Source organism: Bos javanicus, chromosome 29 (assembly GCF_032452875.1).
Source record: "Bos javanicus breed banteng chromosome 29, ARS-OSU_banteng_1.0, whole genome shotgun sequence".
Lineage (NCBI taxonomy): Eukaryota > Metazoa > Chordata > Mammalia > Artiodactyla > Bovidae > Bos > Bos javanicus.
Window position 1 is genome coordinate 40783869 of NC_083896.1, and position 26249 is coordinate 40810117.

The 26249-nt window shown below is 47.0% G+C and overlaps 1 protein-coding gene, 1 long non-coding RNA gene and 1 pseudogene across 2 annotated transcripts in view; 2 read left to right on the forward strand and 1 right to left on the reverse strand.

Moving 5' to 3' along the window:
* LOC133241304 (uncharacterized) overlaps positions 1-9276 on the forward strand; it is a 63717-nt gene extending 54441 nt beyond the window's left edge. Inside the window, exons 2-3 of the long non-coding RNA XR_009734578.1 lie at positions 6243-6323; positions 8322-9276. This is a non-coding gene — a long non-coding RNA (uncharacterized LOC133241304). The remainder of the gene's footprint in view (positions 1-6242; positions 6324-8321) is intronic.
* FADS1 (fatty acid desaturase 1) overlaps positions 1-26249 on the reverse strand; it is a 107277-nt gene that overhangs the window by 68318 nt on the left and 12710 nt on the right. The window lies entirely within an intron of this gene.
* LOC133240898 (transmembrane protein 183-like) lies at positions 1851-3467 on the forward strand (annotated as a pseudogene).

Below are 26249 nucleotides of genomic sequence, written 5' to 3' on the forward strand. Positions count from 1 at the left end.
CTTCCTGCTGTTCCCATGGAGGGAAAAGTGAGCTATGACCTCAGAATCTACTAGCACAATGTCCTGGTTCTTGTGGCTCCCCAATGGAATTAGAGAAGACACAGAAGCAGCAGACCTGGGGCTTCCCTGGTGGTCCAGGAGTTAAGAATCAGCCTTGCAATGCAAGGGACACGGGTTCCATCCCTGGTCTGGGAAGATCCCACATGCTGAGGAGCAACTAAGCTGTGCCCCACAAATACTGAGCCTGTGCTCTAGGGTCCGCAAACGGCAACTGCTGCAGTCCGTGCACCTAGAGCCTGTGCTCTGCAACACACCGAAACGAGAAGCCCACACACCACAAGGATGAGCAGTCCCTGCTTGCCCCAATTAGAGAAAGCCTATGTGCAGGAAGAAGACCCCCCACCACCAAAAAATAAAATAAATACATTTTTAAAAGAAGCAGCGGAGCTAGAAGAAAGCTCAAGCTCTGTTGTACATATTAGGTTTGGGGGTCTTGCTCCACCCCTTCCCTATTTCCCCAGTGCGCCCAATGCTCTGGGTGGTGGGCCAGCAGGAGCTAAGGCCCAGGAGGACTGGCAGAGGAGCCAGGCAGGGGTGGATAGAAGGTGACTGTCAACAAGCCAGCGTGGAGGGCATTGTGTTCCCAGCCATCTGGATCAGGCTTCACACTGTGCAACACTCTTCCTCTGATTCCCACCTGATTTTTACAATCACTTGTGGGTCAGCCAGGCCAACAGGCTTCCTCCTCACTTTACAAGATAAACTCCAGAAGGACTTCCCCGCTGGTCCAGTGGGTAAGACTCCACACTCCCAATGCAGGAGGCCTGGTGTCTAACCCTGGTCGGGGAACTATATCCCGCATTCAATAAGATCCTTTGATCCACAACTAAGACCCAGCACAACCTAAATAAATTCCTGCTTCCGAGGTGCCTGCTGATGGTCTCAACAAGGCCAGTGGTGCTTGATTCTGCTGAAGCAGCTATGGAGATCTGGACTGTTTCCTGTGGCTTGAAATGCAAAGCTGCAGGCAGAGCAAGCAAATAGGTACTCCCAAGGTCGCTGGTCAGGGAACTGGAAAAGATCAGTTTTCATTCCAATCCCAAAGAAAGGCAATGCCAAAGAATGTTCAAACTACTGCATAATGTCACTCATCTCACACTCTAGCAAAGCAACGCTCAAAATTCTCTAAGCAAGGCTTCAACAGTATGTGAACTGAGAACTTCCAGATGTTCCAGCTGGATTTAGAAAAGGCAGAGGAACCAGAGATCAAATTGCTAACATCCTTTGGATCATAGAAAAAGCAAGAAAATTCCAGAAAAATATCTATTTCGGGGCTTCCCTTGTGGCTCAGCTGGTTAAAAAAAAATCTGCTTCACTGACTACACTAAAGCCTTTGTGTGGATCACAGCAAAGTGTGGAAAGTTCTTCCAGAGATGGAAATACCAGACCACCATACCTGCCTCCTGTGAAACCAGAATGTAGGACAAGAAGCAATAGTTAGAACTGGATATGGAACAACGTACTGGTTCCAAATTGGGAAAGGAGTATATCAAAGCTGTATATCATCACTCTGTTTATTTAACTTCTACGCAGAGTACATCATGTAAAATGCCAGGCTGGATGACGCACAAGCTGAAATCAAGATTGCCAGGAGAAATACCAATAACCTCAGATAGGCAGACGACACCACCCTTATGGCAGAAAGTAAAGAAGAACTAAAGAGCCTCTTGATGAAGATGAAAGAGAAGGGTGGAAAAGTTGGCTTAAAACTCAACATTCGGGAGTGGGATGGCAGCAGAACCGGCCAGAGTTGGCCCTAGGCTGACAGATTCCGCTCTCTGGCCTGAAACATTGCCTGGGGTCCTGGCCCTCTAACCCAGTCTCGCCCCAACACTGTCACCATGCCCAAGACAGGGGAGCAACTCAAGTTCTGTGCCCAAGACGCCTGCTCAGGCAGAGTGACTGTGGTGAACTATGCCAACTCGGATCCGGCCGTCATGAGGTCTGGAAGGGTCAAGAAAGCTGTTGCCAAAGCTGTTCAGTAGGAAGCCTCCCAGGTTCTTGGAGTGGAATCTCTTTCTGGAGCTGGTGAGCCCTGTGACATCATAAATTGCAGTGGTGAGACTGATGCCCAGGAGGAAAGCATCCATGAGAGACTATCTCCAGAAAAAAGAAGAGCAAGAGGCACAAGAGAAGACCTGGATGGGACTGGAGGAGAAGAGTATCCCATGGATATTTGGCTACTGCTGGCCTCCTGTATCTGTCCTGAGAACATTGTGAATTTTTCCCTGATTTGTAAGAATGCCTGGACTGTCACTCACACTGCTACCTTTTGGACGAGGTTGTACGGAAGACACTACACACTGGAGGCCTCTCTGCCTTTGCACCTGAGACCTGAGTCAACAGAGAAGCTGCACTGTCTTCAGGCATGTGTGATCCGATCTCTGTACAATATATACAAGCCATTTGCTGCGCGAATCTCCAAGAATCCAGCCATTCCAGAAAGCACTTCTAGCACATTAAAGAATTCCAAATGCTTACTTTTCTGGTGCAGAAAGATTGTTGGGAACAGACAGGAACCAATGTGGGAATTCAACTTCAAGTTCAAAAAATAGTCCCCAAGATTAAAGAGCAAGTGTGTGGGAGGACTGTAGCCTCCCATTCAGTATGAAGATGTTCCTAACAACCCAGACCAGGACCGCTGCCTACTGCAGAGCAGCACCTTCAATTTCATCTTTATTCTAATTGTCATGGGAATGATATTTACCCTGTTTACTATCAATGTGAGCACGGACATGCAGCATCATTGAGTGAGACTGGTGTTCCAAGATTATCCTGTCCATGGTGGTCAGAAACTGTGCCGGGAATAGGGTGTGCAAGTCATCCTGGACCCAGTGCACAACGTTCAACTTTTTGACTGGTGGCATCCTCAGTATCCGTTTTCCCTGAGAGCATAGATAGTGCTTCCTGTCACTGAGGGCAGCCCTGAGCTAGGCCAGTCCATTTGTAATCAGATTCCAGTTTGGAAGGGGCAGCTGGATTGTATATCTAGTCAGTAACGCACATACTGTTTAGGTTTTTGGGGCTCCTGATAGAAGAAGGAGAAGGACTGAATCACGAGGAAAAACAACTAATATTTATAAATGTATTTTAATGTAAACTTTTGCATTTGAAAGGAGAAACCTGGCCCTATTTTCTGTGTTAACCCCATTTGGTGCCACTGAGTTTGTTGTTCTTTGTTCTTTTATCCCAGCTAAAGTGGATGATCTTGCTTTAGGGGAAAATTAAACTTTTAAATCTCCAAACAAGGAAATTTAAACATTCCTTTATGGATCAGAGTAACCTTAGAGGCCTAAAATTGTTGCTACTATTGCTTTCAGTTTAGCTGTCCCTCAAATTCAAGTGAGTATTTCCTTGTTTCCCTTTACCCTTATCTAGAAATAAAGCAGGTGACAGGGTTTTCAGAACCTTAAAAAAAAAATTCAAAAAACTAAGATCGTGGCATCCGGTCCCATCACTTCATGGCAAATAGATGGGGAAACAATGGAAAGACGGACAGGTTTTATTTTCTTGGGCTCCAAAATCACTGCAGATGGTGACTGCAGCCATGGAATTAAAAGACGCTTGCTCCTTGGAAGAAAAGCTATGACCACCCTAGACAGCGTATTAAAAAGCAGAGACATTACTTTGCTGACAACAGTCCATCTAGTCAAAGCTATGGTTTTTCCAGTAATCATGGATGGATATGAGAGTTGGACCATAAAGAAAGCTGAGTACCAAAGAGCTAATGCTTTTGAACTGTGGTGTTGGGCCAGACTCTTGAGAGTCCCTTGGATTGTAAGGAGATCAATCCTAAACTAGTTAAACCAGTCAATCCTAAAGGAAATCAGTCCTAAATATTCACTGGAAGGACAGATGCTGAAGCTGAAGATTCAATACTTTGGCCACCTGATGTGAAGAACTGACTCAATGAAAAAGACCCTGATGCTGGGAAAGGTTGAAGGCAGGTGGAGAAGGGGACAACAGAGGATGAGATGGTTGGATGGCATCACCGACTCAATGGACATGAGTTTGAGCAAGCTCTGGGAGTTAGTGATGGACAGGGAGGCCTGGCGTGCTGCAGTCCGTGGGGTCGAAAAGAGCTGGACACGACTGAGCAACTGAACTGACTGATGAGATATTGAGCATAGCTCCCCGTGCTATATAGTAGGTCCTTATTGCTTATCTATTATGTTCAAGTTTTTGAAAAATCAATTTACTTTTGATGTCTTCCTTGCCCTTAAATGTCTAGACCTGCACTGCCCAATACAGTAGCCCCCAGTCTCATCAGTTACTTAAATTTAAATTCAGTTCAGTTCAGTCGCTCAGTCGTGTCTGACTCTTTGCAACCCCATGAATCACAGCACACCAGGCCTCCCTGTCCATCACCGACTCCTGGAGTTCACTCAGACTCATGTCCATCGAGTCAGTGATGCCATCCAGCCACCTCATCCTCTGTCGTCCCCTTCTCCTCCTGCCCCCAATCCCTCCCAGCATCAGAGTCTTTTCCAATGAATCAACTCTTCGCATGAGGTGGCCAAAGTATTGGAGTTTCAGCTTTAGCATCAGTCTTTCCAAAGAACACCAAGGACTGATCTCCTTTAGGATGGACTGGTTGGATCTCCTTGCAGTCCAAGGGACTCTCAAGAGTCTTCTCCAACACCACAGTTCAAAAGCATCAATTCTTTGGCGCTCAGCTTTCTTCACAGTCCAACTCTCACATCCATACCTGACCACAGAGAAAACCACAGCCTTGACTAGACCGTCCTTTGTTGGCAAAGTAATGTCTCTGCTTTTGAATATGCTATCTAGGTTGGTCATAACTTTCCTTCTAAGGAGTAAGCATCTTTTAATTTCATGGCAGAAATCACCATCTGCAGTGATTTTGGAGCCCCAAAAAATAAACTCTGATACTGTTTCCACTGTTTCCCCATCTATTTCCCATGAAGCGATGGGACCGGATGCCATGATCTTCGCTTTCTGAATGTTGAGCTTTAAGCCAACTTTTTCACTCTCCACTTTCACTTTCATCAATAGGCTTTTTAGTTCCTCTTCACTTTCTACCATAAGGGTGGTGTCATCTGCATATCTGAGGTTATTGATATTTCTCCTGCCAATCTTGATTCCAGCTTATGTTTCTTCCAGCCCAGCGTTTCTCATGATGTACTCTGCATATAAATTAAATAAACAGGGTGACAATATACAGCCTTGATGTACTCCTTTTCCTATTTGGAACCAGTCTGTTGTTCCATGTCCAGTTTTAACTGTTGCTTCCTGACCTGCATACAGATTTCTCAAGAGGCAGATCAGGTGGTCTGGTATTCCCATCTCTTTCAGAATTTTCCACAGTTTATTGTGATTCTCACAGTCAAAGGCTTTGGCATAGTCAATAAAGCAGAACATGGATTAGAGGAAGTCTAAATTTATACAGATCCTTATCACATATCCTTAGGATTGAACAACAGAGTCTGATGAAGACCTCTTAATGGGTTTTCAGTTAGTGCCTTTGTGGTTTGGAGTACATTGTTTATTGCTTCCGAGTCTACATTTCCTCCTCTATAAAGCATAAATTAAAAAACCTACTTCACAGGTAGTGACTCATTTGTGAAATAATACATGGAAGGCACTCAGCATATTTCTAGTGTATACTAACTATTGGCTGTTCGTCTAGTTCCTTCCCCAGAGCGCTGCAGAGGTGATCAGTTTGGCTCATCACAGCATTAGGTTGGCTGAATCAGGGAGATCAAAGACATGAAAATTCCTTGAAAATAGAAACCCACTGGTATTGCTAAGAGCACAATGAATTAGCGTGACGGAATCAGGCTGTGGGACTTCCCAGGTGGTGCTGTGGTAAAGAGCCCACCTGCCAATGCAGGAGATGCAGGAGACTCGGGTTCGATCCCTGGGTCAGGAAGCTCCCCTAGAATAGGAAACAACAACCTGCTCCAGTATTCCTGTCTGGAAAATTCCATGGACATAGGAGTTTAGCAGGGTCACAAAGTGTCAGACATGACTGAGCATGCATGCACGAGTCAGGTTGGGGGGATATTGTCCATGGAGATGGGGCAAAAGTTGTGACAATGTCGTGAAAGGTAGGACAATGTCTTGAAAGAGGACATTGCAGGGTGTGGGTGTTGCTAACATAACATTGCTGGTGCTGGAAAAAGCATGGTGACCCAGCCTCCTCTTCCTTCCCTGTCCAGTTCTGGGGACACTTTCACTGGAACAGACAGAAGAGGAATCACTTTCCTATCAGCTTATCGACCAGGTCTCCTGGGGAGGAGGTAAGAATTTGTAATTTATCTCTTAGGTTAATTATCAATAGGCTTTGTGATTGACCAGAAGGGTGATCTCTCCCAGGGTCATTCTAAAACCATGTACCTCAAATTGGGACTTGAACTCAGCCAAAACGCTGACTGAGACTTGAACCTATGCAGCCAGGACTTGAATCTAGCCCAAATCCATGGTCTTCCAAATGAAATCACACACCTGGTTTCAGGACTTAATGAAGCTCTGGTTCTTGATGTCTCATTGCAGAAAGAATTCAGAGAGAGACAAAATGGTGGGTAAGAAGTGGATATATTTAAATAGAAACACATTCCACAGACAGAGTGTGGGCCATCTCAGAAGGTGATAGAGCTCTGAAATAGGGTGATGTTCATTTTAATGGACTGAGACTTTCATAAACTAAAGAGTGGGAGAATAATTCCAACTATTTTAGGGAAGGGGTGGAGATTTCCAGGAACTGGGTCACCTCTCACTTTTTAGCCTTTGATGGTCAGCCTTGGAACTGTCATGGTGCCTGTGAGTGTGCCATTTACCTTGCTGATGTGTTACAGTGAGTGTGCCCTGAGGATCAAGGTCTAGTCCAAGTTGACTTGTCTGCCATCTTGGACCCATTTGATTCTAATCCGTTTATGTCGTGTCCTTGGTTATGTCCTTCTTTCAAAGGGTTTGTCCTGCTCTCCTCCCTCCTGTTTCAACTCAGGCCCTATCCCCCAGAGAATATTGCTTTAGCCTCTTCTTCAGTCACCTGCCCACGTGAATCCTTAATAGCAGTGCAGGGCTTGAGTGTGGGCGGGTGGCCCAGAGGGAGACAGTCTTCCAGTGTGTGTTCACACCAGCCTGCTTCTTACAGCCTGGTGGTCGCCTGTTCCACGCATTCACTCGCTCAATAATCAATGAAGCCTATGATACACCAGGCACTCTGAGAGGGGGGACACACACAGTAGGGGGGGCCAAAGGACCTGGTCCCTGCTCTCAGGAAGCTTCCAGTCTAGTGGGAAGAAAAGCAATAACCCAGTCAATGAAGTGTGACAGCTGCTATGAAGGAAACAGGGTGGTCGAGGCTAAGGGGCAATGGGGGGGTGGTGGTGGTGTGCAGGGGAGGTGGGCGAGAATCCCACTGAGCTATGACTTGGGCCAGACATGGGTGGGGAGAGACGAGGCACACTTGGGGAAAGAACTTGACTTTTCAAAACCAGCAAGCAGGCTTGAAGTGGGGCATTTGGACAACTCTAAGTGCAATGGGAAAGGTCTCAAGCAGGCGGGTGAAAGGACTGGGGTGTATTTTAAGGTGGTTGAAGTTGAGTGGAGCAGGGAGGGGTCGGAGGCTCTGCTGGGGAGCCAGAGGGAGTCTGGAGATGCTGCAGCTACAGACAGGCTCTCCATGGGGCAGGATTCTGGGGAGAGCGTGGGAGCAGGGAAGAGTTCCCCATTCAGCTAATGCGTCTGGAACGTCCTGCTGGAAGCTGACTTAGAGCAGGGACTTTGCTTGTGAAAGACAACCAGCTTGCGCCAGACCTCCTAAATCTTCTCCTGCAGTGCCCTGGGGGTGAGCTGGCGGCTTCTTACAATGCAAGAAATCTTGAGGCCTCTGCGAGCCAGAGTGGCTGGTAGATGAATCAAAGCTTTGCATGAGGCCTTTGCAAAGGCTTTGCTCAAGTGTGGGGGACATGGGAACAGCTTGGGAAGGCTCCTGGGATGGCCCTGTTTGCAGGGTGCTCAGGAGTCTGGGGTTTCTCGTTACGAATAGTGGGACCTGGGTGTGAGTAGATCTGAGTGGAGTCCACGGCTCACTGCATCTGTCTACATGACGGCAGGACTTTGGACCCTCCAGGTTAGTATGTGCAAACCCTTTTTTAATTCTCATGCCCCTAAGGATCCGTTTTAGACAGTTATCCCCAAATCATATCCCATCTAGAAAGTTTAATACATAGATGACTGTCCACTTATTGTTTGTATATCTATGTTTATTTTTGTTTGTCTTTTAACTTTTTTAGGTTGGAGAATAACTGATTAACAATGTTGTGATGGTTTCAGGAGAACAGGAAAGGGACCTAACCAAATATATACAGGTAGCCATTCTCCCGCAGACTTCCCTCCCATCCAGACTGCCATAGAGTATTGAGCAGAGTTCCCTGTGCTTGTCTATCTGTGTTTATATATAGAAAGAGTAAGATTTTTTTTCAGCCCCCAAGAAGGCAAATTTGGTCTCCTTGGCAGTGATCCTGCCCCGCTGAAATCAAAGCCTCTTCACTTATTACAGGACCAGAGAGAGTAGCTCCTGTGACTCTCTGACCTGCCCACTTTGGCTTCTTGAAAGAACTTGCCTGGTCACCACCCAGTGTTGCAGAAGACCTTGTGCTTCCCAAGGTCACCTTCCCATGCTCCCAAAGTAGCTGGACCTGATGGCCCCAAAGGGTGCTGATGTCTCACGGAAAGGAGGTGCATGCTTCACTGCTTTTCATCCCTCTGTATCCCCCGGCCGGTGGCTGCATGGCCACCTTAAATCCCAGAGAGATCCCATGAAAACATCCTTCAGGGAATTCCCTGGTAGTCCAGTGATTAAGACTTTGTGCTCGCAATGTGGGGGGCACCCGTTCAATCCCTGGTTGGGAAACAGGGTCCCATATGCCACTAGATGCAGCCAAAAAAAATTGTTCAACCAAGTGAGCCCAGGTTGAGCAAGACACCCCCAGTTACGTGTCTGCCCTCAAGCCTCCCCAGAGCCCTTTCACTGACTCATCAGTAAAAGCAGCAGTACAGTACCAGCCGCAGCCAAGTCCCAGTCAGGCTCAGCTGGTCTGCACAGTCAGCCCTTATGGTTCTGACAGTGTTCCGTCTTACAGGTAAGAAACCAGAGACCGGACAGGTCCTGCTGGAAGCAAGGTCATAGAGTGATGACTGCAAGGCTTCCTTTCCTTGTTCTGCACCGGACGAGCAGGAAGCCTCCCCTAAGAGCCTCTATCCAGGAGAACTGGGGAACCAGTCATGTGCCCTGAGTTTCTCCGGAGCCTCACCAGCCATGATTTGGTTTGCTGCCTGTCCATGCCCTGGCATTTAGAAATGCTTGGGCTTCCCTGGTGGCTCTGTGGTAAAGAACCTGCCTGCCAGTGTAGGAAATGCAGGAGACTTTGGGTCCGATCTCTGGGTCAGGACAATCCCCTGAGAAGGAAATGGCAAACTGCTCCAGTATTCTTGCTTGGGAAATCCCATGGATGAAGGTACCTGGTGGGCCACAGTCCACGGAGTTGCAAAAGAGGCAGAAACAACTTAGCAACTAAACAAGAACAGCAACAATTTATAGATGTTTATAGCAATTTGATGGAAGAATTTTGTGCCTACTATCTCTAATTCAGGAACTTCCCTGGTGACTCAGATGATAAAGCGTCTGCCTGCAATGCAGGGGACCTGGGTTCAATCCCTGGGTTGGGAAGATCCCCTGGAGAAGGAAATGGCAACCCACTCCACTACTCTTGCCTAAAAATTCCATGGATGGAGGAGCCTGGTAGGCCACAGTCCATGGGGTCGCAAAGAGTCAGACACGACTGACTGACTTCACTCACTCCTCTCTAATTCTAAAGCATTCTCCTCCTGGATACTGGGTGTCTTGGCTTTCATTACTCTAATGATTCATTTTTATTGTATTTTATGAAAGCATAGATCTGTGATGGATTAGAAATTAGTTTTGGAACGCTGGTCCTTCACCATCAATAGTTGGATGTGTGCCTCCCACCTCCCACACACAGCATGGAAGGTCTTTGACCTCAGGATTAAAGAAAAATCAATACGTGGTTGATTGGCTGAGCTAACAGTGGACAGAGCTCAAAGGTCTTTCTTTCAGCCCTGGGCAGACACAACCTTGGCAACATAAAGCTTGACTCCCGGGTGCTTCTCATCTGCCGAGCCCTGTCCCAGGGGAATGGCTCCATAAGTCCATGGGATGTACAGTGAGTGGCTGCAAGTACCTTCACTGGGGGCTCTTCTCATCAGAGATTTGGTGGAGCAGTTGGGATCTTGCGTTCTCAGTCGCTTCAGTCGTGTTCGACTCTTTGCGACCCCATGTAGCCCCCACGTAGCCCGCCAGGCTCCTCTGTTCATGAGATTCTCCAGACAAGAATACTGGAGTGGGGTGCCATTTCCTTCTCCAGCTGAGATCTTAAAGATCATTTAACCTCTCCTCTCATCGTACCAATGGGGGATCCAGACCGTAAATGGGGCTGACATTTGTTTTCTTATTTCCATTGTCTGGAAGGGTCCCTGTCACAGAATACGCTAAGAGCCAGAGTCCGGGTCTGATCTGGGGTCCAAGTTCCCACACTGGTGGCCTGGTTCTGCTGTCTGGGTAAGGTGTCCTCCCTGCATCTCCGTGGGGCCAGTTCAGGAGGGAAGATGGACACAGAGTGGGGAGGATGAGGGACAAACTGGAAGAGCTCTCACCACCTGTGATCTCCATGTTGTGGTGAACCTCGGGACCAGCTGGGGCCCCACACCCCAGAGGCACACACTCCCAGCCCAGGGTGCAGGGGCTGTGGGCTCAGGGGCTGCCCCACCACTGACAAGTGTCCCTGAGCTGCCCCGCCTCTGTCCTCCCTGCTCCATCCTCAGAACACAAAAGGGCTGTGCTTCCCCTGCACCCTCAAGTCCTGCACACCTGTCTCTCCTGGCCGCCCCACAGGGAGGGGAATTCCAGGAAAGGGAGTTTGCCTTAGCTAAGGCGAACACTTCAAAGTCCCACCACACCTAGAAATGCCGAGTGAAAGAAAGAAGTGACTTGTCCAGGGGCACATAGCAGGCAACTCAAAGGCCATGCAGGAATGTGTCCTAGCAGAGAGCAGGGCTCTCCCCTCTACCACACTCACTTTTGAATGGGGCCCTGGCTGCCCAGCCCAGCACTGGGGCCAGAGGCTGACATGACTGAGCGACTAACCCACCCGCAAGGCTGGGAGTGGGTGGTGGCAGTCTGTCCAGGAGAGGAGCAGGGACCAGGAAGACTGAAGTTCACGTGTGGCCCTGCTAGGGGAACACAGAGTGCTTCCCTGGGCTGCAGGGCAGGATGAAGGGAAACTGAGCGACTGAACGGAACTGAAGCCTCTCAGAGTAAGTCACTCAGAAGCTGAACTGTGAGGCCATCTATCAAACCTGACAGCAGTCGTGGGAAGAGAGCCCTGGAGAACACTAGCAGCATTTCTGCCCAGTTCTGCTGGCCTCTTTGGCAAGGAGCCCTTGGATTAGAAGCCAAATATCTAAATTGTAGTACTGATTCAGCAATCTCCCAATTATATTATTAATGATGCTGAATTGCCTTGAACTTTATCAGTTCAGTTCAGTTGCTCAGTCCTTTCCTACTCTTTGCGATCCCATGAATCACAGCACGCCAGGCTTCCTTGTCCATCACCAACTCCCGGAGTTCACTCAGACTCCCGTCCATCGAGTCGGTGATGCCATCCAGCCATCTCATCCTCTGTCGTCCCCTTCTCCTCTTGCCCGCAATCCCTCCCAGCATCAGAGTCTTCTCCAATGAGTCAACTCTTCGCATGAGGTGGCCAAAGTACTGGAGTTTCAGCTTTAGCATCATTCCTTCCAAAGAAATCCCAGGGCTGATCTCCTTCAGAATGGACTGGTTGGATCTCCTTGCAGTCCAAGGGACTCTCAAGAGTCTTCTCCAACACCACAGTTCAAAAGCATCAATTCTTCGGTGCTCGGTCTTCTTCACAGTCCAACTCTCACATCCATACATGACCACAGAGAAAACCATAGCCTTGACTAGATGGACCTTTGTTGGCAAAGTAATGTCTCTGCTTTTGAATATGCTGTCTAGGTTGGTCATAACTTTCCTTCTAAGGAGTAAGCGTCTTTTAATTTCATGGCTGCAGTCACCATCTGTAGTGATTTTGGAGCCCAAAAATATAAAGTCTGACACTGTTTCCACTGTTTCCCCATCTATTTGCCATGAAGTGATAGGACCAGATGCCATGATCTTTGTTTTCTGAATGTTGAGCTTTAAGCCAACTTTTTCACTCTCCACTTTCACTTTCAATCAAGAGGCTTTTTAGTTCCTCTTCACTTTCTGCCATAAGGGTGGTGTCATCTGCATATATGAGGTTATTGATATTTCTCCCGGCAATCTTGATTCCAGCTTGTGTTTCTTCCAGTCTAGCGTTTCTCATGATGTACTCTGCATAGAAGTTAAATAAACAGGGTGACAATATACAGCCTTGACGTATTCCCTTTCCTATTTGGAACCAGTCTGTTGTTCCATGTGCAGTTCTAACTGTTGCTTCCTGACCTGCATACAGATTTCTCAAGAGGCAGATCAGGTGGTCTGGTATTCCCATCTCTTTCAGAATTTTCCACAGTTTATTGTGATCCACACAGTCAAAGGCTTTGGCATAGTCAATAAAGCAGAAATAGATGTTTTTCTGGAACTCTCTTGCTTTTTTGATGATCCAGCAGATGTTGGCAATTTGATCTCTGGTTCCTCTGCCTTTTCTAAAACCAGCTTGAACATCAGGAAGTTCACGGTTCACGTATTGCTGAAGCCTGAACTTGGAGAATTTTGAGCATTACTTGACTAGTGTGTGAGATGAGTGCAATTGTGCAGTAGTTTGAGCATTCTTTGGCATTGCCTTTCTTTGGGATTGGAATGAAAACTGACCTTTTCTAGTCCTGTGGCCACTGCTGAGTTTTCCAAGTTTGCTGGTATATTGAGTAAAGCACTTTCACAGCATCATCTTTCAGGATTTGAAATAGCTCAACTGGAATTCCATCACCTCCCTAGCTTTGTTCGTAGTGATGCTTTCTAAGGCCCACTTGACTTCACATTCCAGGATGTCTGGCTCTAGGTCAGTGATCACACCATTGTGATTATCTGGGTTGTGAAGATCTTTTTTGTACAGTTCTTCTGTGTATTCTTGCCACCTCTTCTGATATCCTCTGCTTCTGTTAGGTCCATACCATTTCTGTCCTTTATTGAGCCCATCTTTGCATGAAAAGCCAGGGCACTGAAGCGCGGGTGGCTGCGACCAGAGCACTAAAGTGCCTCCGAGAAGAGCTGCCCCACGTCCGAGGTCAGGGGCAGAAGCCGGGAGGACCCCATGACCAAAGGGCGGCGGCCAAGAGGAGTTACCCCACGTCCGAGGTCAGGGGCAGTGGCCGAGAGTGCCAGGCTGCAACGGCGCGGGAACGGCCAAGAAGAGCTACCCAAGTCCGAGGTCAGGGGCGGCGGCTGGGAGGAGCTACCCAAGACCGATGCCAGTGGCAGCTGCCAGGAGGAGCTACCGCACGTCCGAGGCCAGGGGTGGCGGCCGGGAGGACCAACCCCACGTCCAACGAGCGGTGGCTGCGAGGGCGCAGAAGGGCCTAGAGGAGCTATCCCACGTTGAAGGTCAGGAAGGGCAGTGGTGAGGAGATACCCCTTGTCCAAGGTAAGGAGCAACCGCTGCGCTTTGTTGGAGCAGCCATGAAGAGATATCCCACACCCAAGGTAAGAGAAACCCAAGTAAGACGTAGGTGTTGCAAGAGGGCATCAGAGGGCAGACACACTAAAACCATACTCAAAACTAGTCAATTAATCACACTAGAACCACAGCCTTGTCTAACTCAATGAAACTAAGCCATGCCCGTGGGGCAACCCAAGATGGGCGGGTCATGGTGGAGAGATCTGACAGAATGTGGTCCACTGGAGAAGGGAATGGCAAACCACTTCAGTATTCTTGCCTTGAGAACCCCATGAACAGTATGAAAAGGCAAAATGATAGGATACTGAAAGAGGAACTCCCCAGGTCAGTAGGTGCCCAATATGCTACTGGAGATCAATGGAGAAATAACTCCAGAAAGAATGAAGGGATGGAGCCAAAGCAAAAACAATACCCAGCTGTGGATGTGACTGGTGATAGAAGCAAGGTCCAATGCTGTAAAGAGCAATATTGCATAGGAACCTGGAATGTCAGGTCCATGAATCAAGGCAAATTGGAAGTGGTCAAACAAGAGATGGCAAGAGTGAATGTTGACATTCTAGGAGTCAGCGAACTAAAATGGACTGGAATGGGTGAATTTAACTCAGAAGACCATGATATCTACTCCTGTGGGCAGGAATCCCTCAGAAGAAATGGAGTAGCCATCATGGTCAACAAAAGAGTCTGAAATGCAGTACTTGGATGCAATCTCAAAAACGACAAAATGATCTCTGTTCATTGCCAAGGCAAACCATTCAATATCACAGTAATCCAAGTCTATGCCCCAACCAGTAACGCTGAAGAAGCTGAAGTTGAACGGTTCTATGAACACCTACAAGACCTTTTAGAACTAACACCCAAAAAAGATATCCTTTTCATTATAGGGACTGGAATGCAAAAGTAGGAAGTCAAGAAACACCTGGAGTAACAGGCAAATTTGGCCTTGGAATACGGAATGAAGCAGGGCAAAGACTAATAGAGTTTTGCCAAGAAAATACACTGGTCATAGCAAACACCCTCTTCCAACAACACAAGAGAAGACTCTACACATGGACATCCCCAGATGGTCAACACCGAAATCAGATTGATTGTATTCTTTGCAGCCAAAGATGGAGAAGCTGTATACAGTCAGCAAAAACAAGACCAGGAGCTGACTGTGGCTCAGATCATGAACTCATTATTACCAAATTCAGACTTAAATTGAAGAAAATAGGGAAAACCACTAGACCATTCAGGTATGACCTAAATCAAATCCCTTATGATTATACAGTGGAAGTGAGAAATAGATGTAAGGGCCTAGATCTGATAGATAGAGTTACTGATGAACTATGGAATGGGGTTCGTGACATTGTACAGGAGACAGGGATCAAGACCATCCCCATGGAAAAGAAATGCAAAAAAGCAAAGTGGCTGTCTGGGGAGGCCTTACAAATAGCTGTGAAAAGAAGAGAAGCGAAAAGCAAAGGAGAAAAGAAAGGATATAAGCATCTAAATGCAGAGTTCCAAAGAATAGCAAGAAGAGATAAGAAAGCCTTCTTCAGTGATCAGTGCAAAGAAATAGAGGAAAACAACAGAATGGGGAAGACTAGAGATCTCTTCAGGAAAATTAGAGATACCAAGGGAACATTTCATGCAAAGATGGGCTCCAAACTTATAGACAGGTGTAAACATCCTATCTATACCTTGTGACTCAGCTGGTAAAGAATCCAGCTGAGCAAGGTGGGAGACTTGGGTTCGATCCCTGAGTTGGGAAGATCCCCTGGAGAAGGGAAAAACTACCCACTCCGGTATTCTGGCCTGGAGGATTCTATGGTCTAAGTCCATGGGGTCTCAAAGAGTCAGAGACGAGTGAGTGACTTTCACTTCACTTCACATACATAGATATGCTTCAGTATCATTTCATCAGCATCTGTAACAATTCAAAGTGCTTTTCTATTCATTGATTGCAGCCCCCGGAAGCGAGCACTGTGTGTATGTATCTTTGTTTTTTGTTTGCTGCTGTTTAGTCACCAAGTTGTGTCTGCCTTTTTGTGACCCCGTGGACTGCTCACACCAGTCTCCTCTGTCCTTCACTATCTCCCAGAGTTTGCTCAGATTCCTGTCCATTGAAGTCGTTGATGCTGTCTAACCATGTCATCCTCTGACACCCCCTTACCCTTTGGTCTTCAGTCTTTCCCAGCATCAGGGTCTTTTCCATTGAATTGGATCTTTATATCAGGTGGCCAAAGTATTGGTATTCCAGTTTCAGCATCAGTCCTTCCAATGAGTAGTCAGGTTGATTTCCTTTTAAGATTGTCTGGTTTGATCTCCTTGCTGTCCAAGGGACTCTCAAGAACCTTCTCCAACACCACAGTTCGAAAGCATCCAACTTTCACATCCATACATGACTACTGGAAAAACCATAGCTTTGACTATACAGACCTTTGTCTGCTGCTTCTTAGTAGGCTATCTAGGTTTGTCAAATCTCTGTTTTTGCAAATGGGAAAGCCAAGCATCCAAAAGGTTAATCAATTGCTAGTTTGGAAAGAACTTATACTTTGCAATTAGACCTAATGTTCAAATCCCAGTTACGTGAATTACAACTTCACAGAGCTCCAATTTCTGCAACTGTAAAATGGGGCCAGTAAAGGCATGTTCAGTTCTCAGGACTTTCCCTTCCTTAGGTTACTCCATGTTTGGGCACAAGCGAGTACTGGTGTTGGCTGGAGACTAGCCTGCCAGGACCTGTAAGTCCCAGCAGATTGAAGCCTATGAACCCTGGGTCTCTACAAGGTGAGAAGAGAGGACATAGATGTGGCCAAGGGCAAGGCAGGAGGAACCTTCAGGATCCAGGCTCTGAGACCCTCTGGAGCTCTGAGACCCCATCAGCCTCCTGTTCAAACACACATGTATGTTTTGTCATGTTGGATGAGGTCTTGCCATGTAAATCGGTCATGTTTGCTGTCCATAACTAGATCACCGATGAAGGAGCTGTGATCTTTGAGTCAGAACTTGAGCTTCCAGTCTTTCTTTTTTCCACTAGTTTGCCACACAGCCTTGGTTCAAAGCCTTCAGGCTTGCTGGGCCTTAGCCATCTTGGTGACCTAAAGAGGTTGTCCTAGCTGTAAAAACTATGACATTCTGGAATGAGCCAATGCACTTGAACTTAGTAAACTTGGCAGCGAACCCAAGGTCCCCAGAGCAGCTCTTCTTCCCAGGAGGGCTGCTCCATCCACTGACTTTGGCCACCTTGTTCCTGTTGAGCCTGGTATGAAACTGGTATGAGTGGGCCCTTGATCAACAGCTGTGGCATGAATGAATGAATGGTTTTTGTTTTTACCATTTAGCATTTAGACACTACTCTTACTGAGGAGGACAATTTGGTGGAAAGTGCTTGGGCTACAGAAGCAGCCATAGTCCAACTCTGCTTTTAAGCTTGTAAGCTGTGGACCCTGGGCAAGCTACTTAACCTCTCTGAGCCTTAGTGTCCTTATTAGTCCTTGTAGGATTGTTATGAGGCTTCATATGGGTAATGGATTTAAAGAATTTAACATAGTGTTTGGTGCATAGGAAATGCTCAGGAAACGTTCCTTATCAGTCCTGACAGTCAAAGAAACAGTGGCAAGAGCACACAAGCTCCAGAACAACTGAGATGAAATGGTAGAAATGGCAATAATCGTAAGTCCCTTACACTGTGTGTATTTCATCATAGATGCTCAAGTGTTAGTTTTGCTGTATTTGTCTGATCGTATCTTCAGAATCCTGTGAGGTAGGGTTTACCTCCATTTTTCAGAAGGGACAGGCTCAGAGGAATAAAGTGACCTACCTGGTCAAGGAGGGTCACACAGACAGAGGGGATCAGAGCTTGGACTAGACTCTGGGCCTTGTAATACCCATATTCTCTGGGGTCTGGCCCATGGTCCACGTCAGTATCCTTCCCTGACCTGGATGCTCTGTGAAAATGCATTATAATCACATCTGACGTTAGAATGAGAAATAAGAATACTGGATTCCCAAGTATTCTAGACTAAGCATCACCCATTCATTCTTACACCAGTTCCCCACCAGATAGTCACCCTTGTTTGGTTTTTTTAAAAATATATTATTTTCTTTTTAGCTGCTCTGGGTCTTCTTTCCGGCGAGCAGGGGCTACCCTCTAGTTGCGGTGCTTGGGCTTCTCACCGCGGTGGCTTCCCTTGTCTCGGAGCACAGGCTCTAGAGCACATGCTCAGTACTTGTGGCACACAGGCTTAGTTGCCCTGCAGCAGTGATATTTTCCTGGCCTGGATCGAACCCATGTTCTCTGCCTTGGCAGGTGGATTCTTGTCCACTGGACCACCAGGGTAGTCCAGCCTTGTTTTTATATACATTATGTTCGGTCTCCTCTTCACATCTCCAGGAAGCTCCTCCTATTTTGATATTCTAGAATTTCTAAAAAAACTTTTCATCTTGTATTGTAATATAGCTGATTGACAATATTGTGATAGTTTCAGGCGCACAGCAAAGTGATCCATCCATACATACACATGTATCCTCCCCCAAACTCCCCTCCCATCCAGGCTGCCACACGGCATTGAGCAGAGTTCCCTGTGGTACACAGTAGAACCTGGTTGTTTATCCATTCGATATACAATAGTTTGTGTCTGCTGATCCCAAACTCCCAACCCAACCCTCCCCCACACCCTGTGCCCCCTTGGTAACCGCAAGTCTGTTCTCTGTCTATGAGTCTGTTCCTGTTTTGTAGATAAGTTTATTTGTGTCATATTTTAGATTCTACATATAAGTGATATCTAATGGTATCTATCTTTTCCTTTTCCTCTCTTTTAACAGAGCATCCAAAGGGTTAATCAATTGTTAGTTTGGAAAGAGCTTGTACTTTATAATTAGACCTAAAGGTCAAATCCCACTTATGTGAATTACTTAACTTCATTGAGTTCTGATTCCCCCAACTGTAAAATGGGGACAGTAAGGGCATGTTCAGTTGTCAGGATGTTCCCTCCAAAGGTCACCCCATGTTCGGGCACAAGTATGTGAGTCAGCTGTCTGGCAAACCAAAGACTATGAGTGGGGATGGTAGCTGGAGACTAGCTTGCCAGGGCCTGTAAGTCCCAGCAGATTGGAGCCTATGAACCCTGGGTCTCTACAAGGTGAGAAGACAGGACAGAGATGTGACCAAGGGCGAGGCAGGAGGAACCTTCAGGATACAGGCTCTGAGACCCTTTGGAGCTCTGAGACCCCATCAGCCTCCTGCTCAAACACACATACATGTTTTGTTGTGTTGGATGAAGTCTTGCCATGTGAATCTGTCTTGTTTGCTGTCCATAACTAGATCGCTGATGAAAGAGCTTTGATCTTTCAGAAAACCTGAGCTTCCAGTCTTCCTATTTTCCACTAGTTTGCCACACAGCCTTGGTTCAAGGCCTTCAGGCTTGCTGGGCCTTAGCCGTCTTGGTGATCTAATGCGGCTCTCCCAGCTCTAAAAACTGTGACATTCTGAAATGACCAAATGTAGGAGCTTCCCTGGAAGACTCTACTCTCCTGATCCAGAGGACCCAGGTGGGATCCCTGGTCAGGGAACTGGATCCTACATGCTGCAAAAAAGAGTTCACTTGCCAAAACTAAAAATCTCATGTGCCATAACTAAGATCTCGCACATCCAAATAAATATTGGGGAAAAAACGGTTCTTTCCTGGAAAATAAAGAAATGACCAAATGTACTTGAAGTTAGCAAACTTGGCCACAGGCCCAAGGTTCCCAGAGCAGCTCTTCCTCCCGCGAGGACTGCTCTATCCACTGACTTTGGCCACCTTGTTTCTGTTGAGCCTGGTGTGAGTGGGCACTCGATCAACAGCTGTTGCATGAATGAATGACTGAATGGTTTTAGGTTTTACCCTTTAGCGTTTAGACACTCACCAAGGAGTGCATGATGGGAAGGGCATGGGCTACAGAATCAGATATATTTTCCATCCCTGCTTATGGAATCTTCGGCAAGCTACTTAACCTCTCTGAGCCTTAGTGTCCTTAGTCGTCCTTGTAGGACTGCTATGAAGAGTAAAACAAATCCTGGGTTTAAATAATTTAGCAGAGCTTTGTGCATAGGAAATGTTCAAGAAATGTTCCTTATTGGTCCTGACAGTCAAAGAAACAAACAGTGGCAAAAGCAGGCAAGCTCCAGCACCACTGAGACGAAACAGTAGAAAGAACAAGAATCATAAGTCCCTTATATCGTGTATATTACTTCATAGATGGTCAAGTGTTTTTAGTTTTTATTGTATTTGTCTGATTATATCTTCATGATCCTGTGAGGCAGGTATTACCTACATTTAACAGATGAAGAGACAGGCTCAGAGGGATAAAGTGACCTGGTCAAGGAGGGTCACACAGCCAACAGGGGCCTGAGCTTGCGCTAGAATCTGGGCTTTGTAATATGGGTATTCTCTGGGGTCTGATCCATGGCTCATGTCACTGTCCTTCCCTAACTCCGATGCTCTGTAAAAATGCATGTTTATATCTGATGTTAGAATGAGCAGTAAGGATACTAGATTCCCAGGTATTCTAGACTGAGCATCACCCCTTCGTTCTTACCCTGGTTCCCCACCAGGTAGAGTCACCCTTGTTTTTATATATATATATATTGTGTTCGATCTCCTCTTTAGGTCTCCAGGAGGCTCCTCCTATTTTGGTTCTTATTCCAGGACTCAGTGCTTCCCCCTAGCCGAAACTTTATTATTTTTTGTTCATCCTCTTTCAATCTGCAGGCTAACAAGAAGCAGCTTTTTTGCAGTAAGACACCCACCTCCTTAGTCATTAGTTGGCCTCATGATCAGAATGACAGAGGATGTTTCTACTATGATTTGGCACAGAGATAGGTCATTTCCCCTCATCACTGATGACATCCTGTATTTTTTTAGCCTTTTGAGCTGGAGGTCTGGGCAAGAACAACATCTTCAGGAAACATTACTGCCATTTATGTCCTTTCCTTCCTTGCCTCATCCCTGGCTGATTCACTGGGTAGGGCATTGTGAAACCATGGAAAGTGTTTGGGCATAAGTCCCAGTAAGAGCCAGGCTGAGCCAAAGGGCACTGCAGCAGTACATCAGTAGCTGGGGGTTTTGGAGGACCTTCAATGAGAGCAGCAGCAGCGGCATCAGAACAAGAGGGGCTGATGGGAAACAGTGATGGAGGTAGAATCTGTCGAACACAACCTTTTTGTTTTTAGTCTTTTTGCTGTGCCTTAGGGTATGTGGGATCTTAGTTCCTTGACTAGGGATCCAACCTGAACCCCTTGCATTGGCACCAGGGAGTGGAGTCTTAACTACCGAACCACCAGGGAGATCCCCAATAACAACTTTTTTGCAAGAGTGGGAAGCAAGAGAAGTGAAAGTCACTCTAGAATTCTGATGGAATGACAGGAAGAGGAGTGGTACCATTAATAGAAATGGATGTGTTCAAAGGAAGGGCTGTGGGAACGGAAGAGGACAAATTCAGCTCTATACCAGAAACAGTGAAGGTTAGACCTGAGTACGCCCAGGAAACACACCTGGGCAGGCCTGTCTCTGGACTCAGGGAGGTTACCTGGGGTAGTGGGATGGTTAGTTTTGCATGCCTCAGGAGTTACATGGACATAGATTTGAGAGGTGGAGTCACCCTAGATGTGGTGCTTGAAAATACTGAGTCAAGGGCCAATAACATTTAGTGGGGAGGAAGAGCAAGAGAAATAAACAGAAGAGATAAAAGAAGGGGTGGCTCAGTAGTAGAATCAGGACCGCGTCTTGTCCAAGAGCCAAGGGACATGGCCTGGCGGGAGGGAGGGGATGTCAGCCTGCCAGATGCCTCTCAGAAGGCCGAGAAGGGGTGACCGCACTCGCTGGTGACTTTTCAGATCAGATTCCAGAAGCCTTGGTGGGGGCAGATTCTGTTTAGTATCTGCTGGTTGAAGGTCTGTCATCTTCCTGAGCATTGGAGTCCTCTTCTGCAAAGATGGAGTCACAGTAGCTACCTTAGGAGTGAGGAGGAGGAGGAGGAAGGCACTGGACTAAGGGCTTTTGTGCACTTGAGAGCCCTTTGCATGCCCTAACCTGATAGAGGTCATTGATGCTTTTGAACTGTGGTGTTGGAGAAGACTCTTGAGAGTCCCTTGGACTGCAAGAAGATCCAACCAGTCCATCCTAAAGGAGATCAGTCCTGAATATTCATTGGAAGGACTGATGCTGAAGTTGAAGCACAATACTTTGGCCACCTGATGTGAAGAACTGACTCATTTGAAAAGACCCTGATGCTGGGCAAGATTGAAGGCAGGAGGAGAAGGGGAGGACAGAGGACGAGGTGGTCGGATGGCATCACCGACTTGATGGACATGAGTTTGAGTAAGCTTCAGGAGTTGGTGCTGGACAGGGAAGCCTGGCATGCTGCCATCCATGGGGTCGCAAAGAGTTGGACATGACTGAGCGACTGAACTGAACTGAACATGCTAGACAGATAGGAGGGATGGTTACCACCACTCTCAGAATTGGAGAAGATTATAGCAATCTGAGAAATGAATAGGAGACAGAAAGTAGACCCAGAAAGGGTCTGTGGTTCACCAAATTCAACAATTAATGGCCTGTGAAGGAGCAGTGGTGGCTTGAAAAAAAGATGACTGTGAAGACTTTTTAAAGAGTGAGGTGACTTGGCCATATTTATTAACCAAAGGAGGGAAGAGACAAAAGTGGCCAGAAAGAGCTTTTGGCTTGGGCCAGCTGGTCCTCTGCCTGTGAGGTGCTCCATGTCACATCACATTCCCTGTCACTGCCCCAGGCCTGACCTCTTTGGCTGTCTTTGACTTTCACCCTCCCTCTGATTAACCAGTCTCTTTGCTAACAGAAGCAGAAGATATTAAGAAGAGATGGCAAGAATACACAGAAGAACTGTACAAAAAAGATCTTCACGACCCAGATAATCACAATGGTATGATCACTGACCTAGAGCCAGACATCCTGGAACATGAAGTCAAGTGGGTCTTAGAGAGCATCACTACGAACAAAGCTAGTGGAGGTGATGGAATTCCAGTTGAACTATTCCAAATCCTGAAAGATGATGCTGTGAAAGTGCTGCACTCAATATGCCAGCAAATTTGGAAAACTCAGCAGTGGCCACAGGACTAGAAAAGGTCAGTTTTCATTCCAATCCCAAAGAAAGGCAATGCCAAAGAATGCTCAAACTACTGCACAATTGCACTCATCTCACACGCTAGTCAAGTAATGCTCAAAATTCTCCAAGCCAGGCTTCAGCAATATGTGAACCGTGAACTTCCTGATGTTCAAGCTGGTTTTAGAAAAGGCAGAGGAACCAGAGATCAAATTGCCAACATCTGCTGGATCATCAAAAAAGCAAGAGTTCCAAGAAAACATCTATTTCTGCTTTATTGACCATGCCAAAGCCTTTGACTGTGTGGATCACAATAAACTGTGGAAAATTCTGAAAGAGATGGGAATACCAGACCACCTGACCTGCCTCTTGAGAAATCTGTATGCAGGTCAGGAAGCAACAGTTGAAACTGGACATGGAACAACAGACTGGTTCCAAATAGGAAAAGGAGTACGTCAAGGCTGTATATTGTCACCCTGTTTATTTAACTTATATGCAGAGTACATCATGAGAAACGCTAGACGGGAAGAAACACAAGCTGGAATCAAGATTGCCGGGAGAAATATCAATCACCTCATATATGCAGATGACACCACCCTTATGGCAGAAAGTGAAGAGGAACTCAAAGGCCTCTTGATGAAAGTGAAAGTGGAGAGTGAAAAAGTTGGCTTAAAGCTCAACATTCAGAAAACGAAGATCATGGCATTTGGTCCCACCACTTCATGGGAAATAAATGGGGAAACAGTGGAAACAGTGTCAGACTTTATTTTTCTGGGCTCCAAAATCACTACAGATGGTGACTGCAGCCATGAAATTAAAAGACGCTTACTCCTTGGAAGGAAAGTTATGACCAACCTAGACAGCATATTGAAAAGCAGAGACATTACTTTGCCAACAAAGGTCTGTCTAGTCAAGGCTATGGTTTTCTCTGTGGTCATGTATGGATGTGAGAGTTGGACTGTGAAGAAGACCGAGCACCGAAGAATTGATGCTTTTGAACTGTGGTGTTGGAGAAGACTCTTGAGAGTCCCTTGGACTGCAAGGAGATCCAACCAGTCCATTCTGAAGGAGATCAGCCCTGGGATTTCTTTGGAAGGAATGATGCTAAAGCTGAAGCTCCAGTACTTTGGCCACCTCATGCGAAGAGTTGACTCATTGGAGAAGACTCTGATGCTGGGAGGGATTGAGGGCAGGAGGAGAAGGGGATGACAGAGGATGAGATGGCTGGATGGCATCACCGACTCGATGGACGGGAGTCTGAGTGAACTCCGGGAGTTGGTAATGGACAAGGAGGCCTGGCGTGCTGCGATTCATGGGGTTGCAAAGAGTGGGACACGACTGAGCGACTGATCTGATCTGATCTGATTGCTACCTGGACTCCGCCAGTCTGCTGCAGACTTCAGAGACTCCTGGTGAGGACAAGATGGAAAACCTCACTCACCAGTTCTGTGGGGACTGGTGTCATGGGCTCCATCCTTCCAGGCTCTGTCTTCCTGGGTAACCACCCCACTCTGCCCACCCTTTGACCCACTTGGCTGGCTGAGACGACCTCAGCTCCAAGCCACCCATGCTGGTCTGTTCGTCCCTGATAAAGTGCAAAGGTCACAAAGAGTTCCTCACAAGGTCCCCAGGAGCTGTGGTCCTTGGTACTGCTGCGTGCCAGGGTAGGGTTCTGTGGGGCAGGAGCCATGGCAAGCTCATCCCTCTCCGAAATCACCCTAATTCCTCAAGGACCCTGTAGTCAGTTGGAAAACTGGGGATTTTCTCTAAGGGGACGGTCTCACCAGTCCATCCAAGTAGTGAGAGTAATGAATAATAGAGCAGGAGGAGGTAGGTAGGGCAAGGAAATGATGCCGCAGACTTCAGCCTTCTAAAATTCCCCCTTAGGGGAGTTCCCTAGTGGCCCCAAGGTTAGGACTCAGCGCTTTTGAAACTGTGCAACTCCGGTTGGGACTTCAACCCACAGTCTTTTAATTGCGATCACACTTCATTTCAGGACTTAGTGAAGCTCAGACTCTTGATGTCTCATCACAGAAAGAATTCAGTGAAAAAGTGATAGGTAAGATGTGGATTTATTCAGAGAGCATAGAGAGAAACACACACCACAGACAGAGTGAGGGTCATCTCAGAAGGTGTATGGGTTGTCAATTTTTATAGGGGTGGGTAATTTCATAACCTAATGACTGGGAAGCTTCGCTGGTAGCTCAGCTGGTAAAGAATCTGCCTGCAATGCAGGAGACCTAAGTTCTATCCCTGGGTTGGGAAGATCCCCTCCAGAAGGGAACAGCTATTTCCAACTGTTTTGAGTATGGGATGGAGATTTCCAGGAATTGGGCCACCTCTCCCTTTCTGACCTCTTATGGTTGGCCACAGAACACCATGACACTGGTGGGCATGTCATTCAGCATATGCTAATATATTACAATGAGAGTTTAATGAGGCTCAGGTCTACTGGAAGTCAACTCCTCTGCTATCTTGAACCTGGTTGGTTCTAACCAGTTTCTGTCATGTCATATGGCTACGTTACCTTGCCTCAGTGATAAAGAATCCACTTGCCAATGCAGGAGACATGAGTTCAGTCTCTGGGTCAGCAAAATCCCCCACAGAAGGATATGGTAACCCACTCTAGTGTTTTTGCTTGGAAAATCCCATGGACAGAGGAGCCTGGTGGGCTACAGCTCATGGGGTTGCAAAGAGTCAGACACTACTGAGTGACTAAACACCAAAGGCTATGTCATTCTTTTAAAGGTTGTGTCTGCCCCGTTCCCTGTGTTTCACTTTCATTGTCATGGCCCTGAGTTCAGTCCCTGGTCACAGAACTAAGATCCCACACGCTGCGTGATGGGGCAAAAATAATAAAATAAAATAGAGTTCTCCCTTAGTGCAAACTCCCTCCCCTTCTCTCTGCTGGGATGCTGCAGTGCCTCTGAACGGATCTTACTTCTTGTAGGATGTCTCACCTATATTCCACCCCAGCTCCAACTTGTCCCCCAAAGTCTCTTTCTACATCATAGATCTGGTCCTCCTAGCACACTCCTGCTTTAGGAGTTTGCCTGCTTCCTCCATGATACAGTCTTGCCATCCTTCCAGCAGCATGCCAGGCTTTTCCCAGTTTGAATCCTACCCAGAGCAGTTCTCGGAAAAGGCGATGGCACCCCACTCCAATACTCTTGCCTGGAAAATCCCATGGATGGAGGAGCCTGGTAGGCTGCAGTCCATGGGATCGTGAAAAGTCAGACACGACTGAGTGACTTCCCTTTCGCTTTTCACTTTCATGCATTGGAGAAGGAGATGGCAACCCACTCCAGTGTTCTTGCCTGGAGAATCCCAGGGATGGGGTAGCCTGGTGGCTGCCGTCTATGGGGT